Below are 10162 nucleotides of genomic sequence, written 5' to 3' on the forward strand. Positions count from 1 at the left end.
CTGAGTGCCAGAGCCAGACTCAAAAGGCTGCCTCTGTGATCTCATACACAGAGGTTCATTCTTCTATAAAGTCACTGCAAACACTTGACTTTGTGAGTCTGAACCATCGCTCCTGGGAGAATACGCACAGGGTTAGGTTCCTGCAAGCCTCTGGTCATATTTGCGTCAGCCAGTCAATACATAACTTTGTTGTGTGTGTGTTTCTGTTTAAAGACACTTTATTTAATACGTATAGTTGAGTCATTAACATTGAACTCACAGCCAGAGGCACTGTAACTCATGTCTCTATGAAGCTTATCTAACACACATATTTTTTCCATCAGGCACATCACAGCCTTCTCACACTGAGGAACGCTGGACAGCACTTCAGCACTACATTTGGGGCCATTTGAAACAGCAAAACTACCACCAAATACAAACAAACAAAAACAAATGCCAAATTGCAAAAATCACAGCACTAAATAGCCTGCAAAGAGGACGCTTGTTTACAGTGGGAACTGAAGCAAAAATCAGAGCCCTGCTTTCTTCAGTCTCAGCTGGGAATGGCGTTATATGAATTAAATTTTTCACCCCTCTGCGTGTGTCTACAAATGACCACGAAAGCACCTCGAGAGTTGATTTGGGGGTTACAAATAAATTTTAGCAAGTAGGTGAGTTCTCAAGTATGTAATCTGCAAATACTGAGGACTGACTGTATAAGAAAAAAATCTAACCTGCAGTGACAGAAAGTAGGTCAGTTGTTGTCTGGCTGGGGGAAGAGCAGAGACTGGCCAGGGGGACCACGGGGCACCTTCTGGGTGATGAAAATGTTCTGTATTTTAATTGTTACGGGGGTTACACAGGGCAATGCATTTGTAAAACTCATTGAAATATACACTAAAAGTGGGTGCATTTTATTGTTTTTAAGTTTTACTTCAATGAAGTTGAGTTTATAAAAACGACTTACCAAAAATGATATCTGATCATTCTTCCATTCTTCTTGGGATCTTGGGGCCAGCCCCCTTGGAAGGGTCAGCACAGAATAAAGGAAGAGGCAGGGATGCTGACTTGGGCTCCATTTGGAAGCTGTTTGCACCACCCCACCCCAAACCTCACCCCTGTGAGACAGCATGTAGGATGCAGATCTTCAGCTTCTCCCACCCAGACATTCTCATTCCCACTATGTCAATCAGAACTCTTTGGTTGCTGGTGACAGAAACCCAACTCAAATTAGCTTAGACAAAAAAACAGAGCCGGGGGCTTCCCTGGTGGCGCAGTGGTTGAGAGTCTGCCTGCCAATGCAGGGGACACGGGTTCGTGCCCCGATCCCAGAGGATCCCACATGCCGCAGAGCGGCTGGGCCCGCGAGCCATGGCCGCGGAGCCTGTGCGTCCGGAGCCTGTGCTCCGCAACGGGAGAGGCCACAGCAGTGAGAGGCCTGCGTACAGCAAAAAAAAAAAAACAGAGCGGGGGTGGGGGGGACGTAGAAAACAAACTTATGGTTACCAAAGGGGAAAGGGAGGAGAGGGATTAACAGATACACACTAATATATATAAAATAGATAAAAAACAAGGACAGCACAGGGAACTATATTCAATATCTTGTAATAACCTATAGGAAAATAATCTGGAAAAGAATGTATGTATCTATATATACACATATATGTGTATATATGTATATATATATATATATAAAACTGAATCACTTTGCTGTACACCTGAAACATTGTAAATCAACTATACTTCAATAAAAATAAAGACTTATACACAAATTTTCATAGCAGCTTTATTTGAAGTAGCCAAAAACTGGAAACAACAGGTGAATAGTATATCCGCACTATGAAATATTACTTAGCAATAAAATGGAATGAACTATTGATACATGTAACAACATGGATAAATCTCAAAATAATTATGCTGCATGAAAGAAGCCAGACATACTGTATGGTTCTATTTATATGAAGTTCTAGAAAATGTAAACTAATCTATAATGAGGAAAAGTAGATCAGTGATTGCTTGAGGGTGAAGAGAAGGACAGGAGAAAAGGATTCCAAATGATCCTGAGAAAACTTTGGGGATGATGATTTGGGGTATTCATTTATTGATTATGATGATGATTTCATGGGTGTATACATGTTAAAATTGGTCAGATTGCACACTCTAAATATGTACTTTATTGAATGTCAATATTACCTCAATAAAACTGTTTTAAAAATTGACAGAAAAAGTGGGGGTGCTATTTGTTCATGTCATTGGAAAGAGCAGGAAAGCTCTGCCATCAGACTTGACTAGATCTAGGGATCAAGTATGGTCACCAGGCCAAGACTGATCTCCCTCTCTTGACTCTCTCTGTGTCAGCTTCACTCTGGGACCATGGGCAGGAAAGTGGTCACCAGTAGACCCAGAACACCAAGGAGAGGGAGCATCTCTGTTATCAGCAAACACTCAGGAACAGATGTCCTTTGCCCAACCCTCCACAGCCAAGGGGATGGAAGATGCTGACTGGTCAGGCCTGGATTCTGTTCCTACTCCCCTTGAAGAACATGGACTGAGGGTGGGGGAGATTTCTCCCCAAAAGATAACTCAGGTGCTGTTTCCAGACGATGGGGGAAGAGACAGGGACCAGGCAGAGACAGTAGGTACCCAACACCCAATTTGCCTTGAGTCAGAGCTACTTTTTCTGGACATAACTAAGTCTTTTCCTGGCATCCCAAGAGCTCTCTCACTCACTTCTGGTCTCAGGGAAATATCATACTTCTATCTTTCTGGCAGCACCATGATGATGGAACTTTTGAGCACCAGTGAATTTTCTCTGACTCTTGCTATTAGAGGATCAGTTCTGCCCCTGTCTCCTTCAAGAAACTTCTTTGAGGACACACTGAATTTTTCTTCAATTTAACAAACATTTATTAAGTATCTGCTTAATTGGAAGCAAGATGAAGGAGATGGTCCCTGCCCTGTCTCTTCCTTTCTATTCTTTTTTTTTAAGATTTTTGATGTGGACCATTTTTAAAGTCTTCATTGAATTTGTTACACTATTGTTTCTGTTTTATGTTTTGGTTTTTCGGCCCCAAGGCATGTGGGATCTTAGCTCCCCAACCAGGGATTGAACCCATACCCCCTGCATTGGAAGGCGAAGTCTTAACCACTGGACCACCAGGGAAGTCCCTCTTGCTTTCTATTCTTTACACTTATTTATTTTCTTGTGTTATTGCATTGGCTAGGACTCCACTACAATGCCAATACTAGGCATCCTTGTCCAATTCCTGCTACTAATGTTTCATCATTAAGTATAACATTTGTCTTATATGTCTGGTAGATGCCCTTTATCAGGTTAAAGAAACTCTCTTTTATTTCTAGTTGCTAAGAAATTGTGATTTTAAAAATAATCATAAATTGATTTAAAATTTATCAAATGTTTTTCTAGATCATATTTTCTGTAATCCAAAAGCTATACTACACTAAGTTCTAGGAGAGGGGAGGCAGGGGCTAAAGGAGCATTTGAGTAGTTCCTTCAAGGATGTGAGAAACTGACCAGCCTCAATGAGGGGAATGGCATTGTGAGCTGTGGGGACAATCTCAGCAAGGATATGGGGGTGTGAACATGCCTTTAGAGAATGAGTACTAGTCTGAGTGGTTCTTTCATGTGAAACCCCCTCTCCTGGTTTGCAAACACCTGCCCACTGTGGGTCCGGGACACGCCTCAACCCCACAGGAACAGTAACTTGGGCATTCTACAGTGAAGTCGGCACTCACGGCAAAAATCAAGAGAACAGTCAAGATTAACCCATGGAAACTGCTTACATTACCCATAAAAAACATACATGGGTTTTATGTCTAAAACTCTGTAAGAATTCTAGAGTGCTCCTGCTTGCCTGCCAGGCTTACTCCAACCTGCTTCTGGGAGTTTATTAAGCTTTATCCTTTAATATTTACACTCATTAATATATTTGTTAGTTGCTGGGAGGATTACCTGAGTTGTACCTCAAGTCAGCCAGAAGTTAGATGATGCAGGATGTCATTGTGCCGTACACGTAGCAGAGACTGTATACCTTGTCCCAGAATGGCCAGCGAGGCTTCTGTGCCTCCTCTAAGTCAGGCTGAGGCTGGCCCTGACACCACTGAAAGTCTGCCCCTCCCCAGTCTGCAGGCACATGACCAGAGAGTGACAGGGGTCTTCCCAAGCCTGACTTCCCTGGCCATGCTGACCCCAGGGCAGACCTTTCTCTCCACCTTTGCATGTGGCCAACACCACCAGGAAAGGGGACCCATTCACCATGACCCCACACACCTGGCAACTGGGCTTCTGGCCTTGACCATGATCATCCTTACTTTATTGCCACCGATTTCTCAGCTCATCTCCTCCTCGCCGGACTTGCTCCAGTCACACTGGTTCCATCTTCTTTCTCAAACACCCAAAGCTCATTTCTGCCTCAGGACCTTTGCACTGCCTGTTCCCTTTGCCTAGAGTGCTTTTCTTTTTTTTTTTTTTTTTTGCTTAAATGCACCTCACTTTTATTTTTTTTATTTTACTTATATTTTATAAATTTATTTTTATTTATTTTATTTTTGGCTGCGTTGGGTCTTCATTGCTGTGCTCAGGCTTTCTCTAGTTGCGGCGAGTGGGGGCTACTCTTGGTTGAGGTGTGTAGGCTTCTCATTGTGGTGGCTTTTCTTGTCACAGAGCACGGGCTCTAGGCTCTCGGGCTTCAGTAGTTGTGGTTCGCAGGTTCTAGAGCGCAGGCTCAGTAGTTGTGGCACACGGGCTTAGTTGCTCTGCGGCATATGGGATCTTTCCGGACCAGGGCTCAAACCCGTGTCCCCTGCACCGGCAGGCGGATTCTTAACCACTGCACCACCAGGGAAGCCCTGGAGTGCTTTTCTTTGTCACCATTCAGGTTTCAGTTCACATGTTGCCTCCCCAGCCCTCTTCCTAAAGTAGCACTCCATCCTGCATCCCTGTCATGTAACCCTGTTTATTTTCTTCTGAGCAGTTATCACCATTTATTACCATATTATTTTCCTAGTTACTGTCCATCTCCCTGCCCATAAAGAAGATTCTGACTGTTCTGGTCACTTTGCAGCTACCCAGTGCCTGGCACACCGTAACCACTTAATAAATATTTGTTGACTGACTGTACGATAGAATCTATGGCTGGCCAATTCGGTTTTGGAGTGTCTTGGTCCCTCCTCCACACATGACTAACTGGGGACCCTGCCTTACCTTGGGCCTCAGCACTCATAGCTTTCCTGGGATGCCCTCCCAGAACTCCAATCCCACCTCCAAGACTGGCCCCTGCCTCCACCCCAGCAGGCAGCTGAATTCCAGAGCCCCTCTGCCCACCTGTGTGCTCATCCTGCCCCAGGGTCAGGTTGAGGGTCGGATGGCAGCCTGGAGGGGTGGGCAAGGCAGCTGCAGACTTCCCAGCGGACTTGAAGGCCTTGCATCTCCATCTCCTGCCTGCCTCTCCACCATGTGCGGGCCTCCGGGTAAGTGTCTCTCAGCGGCAACTCCCTCCCCAATCATCCCCGTTAGCCGCTGTCCACACTGGGCTGGAGGGAGATCAATTACCAGTGCTGGCCACTGAACCGTGCTAATGAGGATATACGCACACCCGGCTGGTGGTGGGCATGGGTGGGAGGGGCAGGGGAGGCAGAGGGGCGGAGAGGGGGCAAGGGAGGCTACTTACTAAGTGCTTGGTGGGGCAGGTCCCCTCTAGGGTCCCTGGAAGATGCTCCCTTGGGGCAGAGACCCCAGGAACCATGGTTTAGCTCAAGCTGTGTGTGGGAGCAGAAGAAACAGCCTGGCTGGGGATTCGGGACTCAGGGAGTAGGAGTGACACTGATGAGAAGAGGTGCATTCTCAGGTTTGGGCTGTTCGGGTGTCCCTGCTGCCCAGCCCTCTGAGCCTTTGCTTGGACTCTCCCCTCTACCAAGAATGCCCTCCCTGTGTCTACCCCATACCCAAGGGCCAGTTCAGATGTCAGCACCAGCAACGCTCCTGGACCACCTCTACCCTTACCCCCGACAGAAAAACCACTCCAGCCTCTTGGCTCCCAGCCCCTTTGGACCTCACTCTGTATAATTCTGACTCTACCAGATTGTACTGATCTGTTTGAAGACACTCAACCACTCTCATAAGAGCAATGCAAAGGAAAACCATGAGAAGAGATGGTTTTCTTCTATCAGATTGGCAAAGATAGAAAAGGTGGATAAAGGCAGTGCTAGCCCTCGCTGCCAGAGCAGGAGGGGCAGGTGCCACCTTAGTAACCGAGTGTGACCTCTTCAGAGGGTAATTTGACAATAGCTATGTAAATTCAAAATGTACCTGCCCTTTGACCGAGCCATTCACTTCCAAGCATTCATCATCTGAGATACAAGTGCCCAAAGATAAAAGTACCAGAGTGCTCACTGCCTGGAAGTGTCCTCCATGTCCATCAGGAGGGTGGTGAGAGTCACTCAGGCCACATCACACAATGGGCATCCCCAGCCTCCTGCCCGTGGAGTGAGATAAGCAGAGCATCCATCTCCAAGCTATTGCGGGGAGTCAGTCAGTTAATAGAAATAAAGTGCTTAGAGGAGCGTCCAGCACAGAGTAAGTATAAGTTCTTGCTATTATTATGGGTTTGCTGTTGTTGAAAAGCATTGGGTGGATCTGTACATATGGATACGTAATTATCTCCCAGAAATGCTGGTCAGTGAAATATGCAGACAGAGGCCACCAGTGGTGCAGGATGTGGATTGGGTTCTGGCTGGCTTTGTTTCTTGAGGAGATCTGCTTTTGAATGCATAGACCATCTCCAGGGAAGTGGACAGGGCTGACAGCAATGGCTGCCTCCGGGGAGGGGCAGGAGACCAGGAGACAGGGGCGAGAGGAAGATTTGCACAGAGACTTCCACGCAGTTTGCAGTTTTTAACCACATGCCTGCACCATCTATTCAAACAAATAAATCACTCATAAAGACTGGTGATTCACCTGTCTGTGTCTCCCACCAGACCATGAACCCCCTGAAGGCAGACACTGTGTTGGAGCCACTGCAGAATTCCCAGCCTGGCACACAAAGGTACCTGGCAAATGTTGGCTGATGGGTGAGCTGGCTGGAATTCCATGTGGCCCCCCTGCTGGGACTCCCCCCCAAGGCATGATTCCCAGGAGATGCCCACAGATTAGGGATGGGGCATGCTGGAGCAGCCTGGGGAGCATCTGGCCTCAGTGGGAGGCAGACCTGGAAAGCTACTTCCCAGAGGATCATTCCTGGAAGCAGGACCCAGGTGTCCAGGTGCATCCAGGCCTCCAGGAGCCTAAGACAACAGCCTCGATCAAGGGCAGGACCCACTCTCAGGCCACAGCGCAGGCCCCTCTATATGCAGGAGGCTGATGTCCCCATCTATCTGCGTGGCTGCACGAGGGACCAGGGAGGCATTACCGTGGCAACAGCCTTCACAGTGCCAAGGGGTTAATTGTGTGGTTTTCACACTTTTGATGGGCTGAGCTCCAGGCCCCAGATCTGTGGTAATGCAGCCTATCAGGCCAGTGCCTGAGCTGAGGAGCAGAAATGATGCCCCTAGGCACAGGAAGGGACCTGCTGGGGCCACCTCTGCCATCAGCCCCGACTTGGGGCCACCCTCCCTTGTAGCCCTCGTCCTGTGCAGTGAACAGTGGCTGCTCTCCTGGAACCCCAGGAGAGGAGGCCCAGCTGTGTCTCTCACCAGAGCCTTGTGGCGGAAAGAGCCCCAACGTGGGAAGAGCTTGACTGTCCACTATCCATGGACAGTCAAGGAAAGGGATGGAGAGGCAGAACATGGCTTATCCCTGCAGGGAACACCCCCGAAGTGGAAAAATGAAGCAGCTTTACATGCACAAATGCGACTCTGTCTTCAAAACACATCACAGGTGTGTGTGTGGGGAGCGGTGGGGGGAAAGCTTGCCCAGCAAGATGCGGACAGTTTCCCGCCACTTAACACACATACACATGATGCTGAACACAGTCTCTGAGTGCATAATATGAGGAGGAAGTTTTTAAAATGTAAGTGGTCCAGAGGGATCTATAGCTCACAGCTTCAACGTCACTGGGAGAGGAGAGGGGAATAGAATAGGGCAGTAAGGGGACCTTAGAGTCATCCTTTTTTAAAGTAGATTGGGTTCCTATTTTTACCTGTGCCACCAAAATGATTTAAACTTAATATAAAAAGTCATTGCTCGGGCTTTTCTGGTGGCGCAGTGGTTGAGAGTCCGCCTGCCGATGCGGGGGACATGGGTTCGTGCCCCGGTCCGGGAAGATCTCACATGCCGCGGAGCAGCTGGGCCCGTGAGCCACGGCCGCTGAGCCTGTGCGTCCGGAGCCTGTGCTCCGCAACGGGAGAGGTCACAACAGTGAGAGGCCTGCGTATCACAAAAAATAATAATAATAATAAAAATAAAGAAGTCATTGCCCCATCTTGCTGTCTCATCAAGGCTCCCTCTGACCACCCTATTTAGTGCCGAGGCCTGATCTAGCCCCTACACTCCCAAGGCCCCTTGCTCACTCATATTTCCACAGCAGTGAGGCTTGCTGTGCCTGGTCTTCTCCCTTCCTGGGGGGAGGGGGCGGTGGGGGGCGGCTATACCAGCTTGTGTGTGAGGCCAATCTGGCCCACTGCCTGTTTTTACACAGCTCCAGAGCTATATATAAAAGAATGGTTTTATGTTTTTTAATTGTTGAAAATCAAAAGAGGGATAGTATTTTGTGACACATGAAAACTATATGAAATTCAAATTTCAGTGTCCAGATAATGTTATTTGAACATGGCCAAGCCCATTCGTTTGTCTTGTCAAGAGCTGCTTTCTGCTATAAAGGCAGAGTTGAGTGGTTGTATGACCTGAAAGCCTAAAATATTTATTTGGCCCTTTGCAGACAAAGGTTGCCAACCCTGATCTGGACTGTGAGCACCACAAGGATGGGGGGTCTCGTTTTGTTCCCTTATGTATCCCGAGTGCCCACCACAGCGTCTGGCACACAGTTAGGTGCTCAGTAAATCTGGCTGAATGAGCGAATGGATTTGTATGTGTTGGAGCATGTCGCTTCAACCTCCTAGAGAAAGTGACCCCCTTCCCAGCTCTGTCTGGCAGACATCACCGCCTTCAGGGATGGGAAGGTGGGCTCAGGTCTCCCCGAGCACTGCACTGGGAGAGGCATCTGTGGGGCAGGCAGTGTCATTTGCTCTAAGTCCTCGGAGAATAAAGCAGAGGGTGGCAAGGTCTGGATTTGGTACCAACAGGGTGGGCCCCCAGGTCTCTGGAAGGTGGCATGTCTTTGCTTAGCCACGCGGACCTCCCTCCAACGACCCACAGCCCCTCTCTGCCCACAGCTGACTCTGCTGCCTGCGTGGGCTGCGCTTTGGTGCCCTCTGGTGGCCGCCGGGAGTCTCTCTTTCCAAGGCATGCGCCAGCCACCCTCTGGAAGTGAACCCCGGCCCCGGACTCCACAGCCCATCTGACCTCCTCGTCCAGAGATCCAAGGGCTCAACGGTCCGGCTCAATCTGTTCCTTCCAGTTCTTCCCCCGCCCTCCCCCCACGCACAAGGTAGCCTGATATCAGAAGATGCCCTCCTGCCAAGATGATAGGGGAGCTGCTGGCAGCCTCTCCTCTGGTTAGACTAGGTAGGCCCATGGCTCCTGAGGGTCTCCCAGGCTGCAGGACAATGCCCACCCGTCACCTCCAGTGTCCCTGATGGTGGGTGGGAGGGTGATCTTGGTCCCCATGTCCCAGGGATCCTAGTGTGATGGACAGTAGGTAGCTTATAAGCTTCCTTGTGTTTTCTACACATCCAGAGAGGTCCCATCTGGGTAAGGGCTCCTCAGTCCAAGGGAAAGAACTGCTCCAAGTTCTACCTTGGGGACAGGGGATTTGTCTGTCACCAGCATGAAACGCCACGTGCAGTGATCATCATGTGCTCGTCGCCACATACACGTTGTACCACTACCTACCAGGAAACCGTGGGCTCCGGGAGCGAAAGGGCAAGTCTGAGCTGCCTCAGCAACCCCAGCCTCCAGCCAGGGCCTACCTGAGTGGATGGATGGATGGATGCCCCGTAGCAGAACTGAGCTTTGGAGAACTCTGGGTCCACAGCCAAGGTCATGACCACTCCTTCCAGTGATTCCCATGCATCCCATCAGTCCTATTTCCAAATATATCCTGGTTCC

Source organism: Mesoplodon mirus (genome assembly GCF_964341445.2).
Source record: "Mesoplodon mirus genome assembly, chromosome: 5".
NCBI classification, from domain to species: Eukaryota; Metazoa; Chordata; class Mammalia; order Artiodactyla; family Ziphiidae; genus Mesoplodon; species Mesoplodon mirus.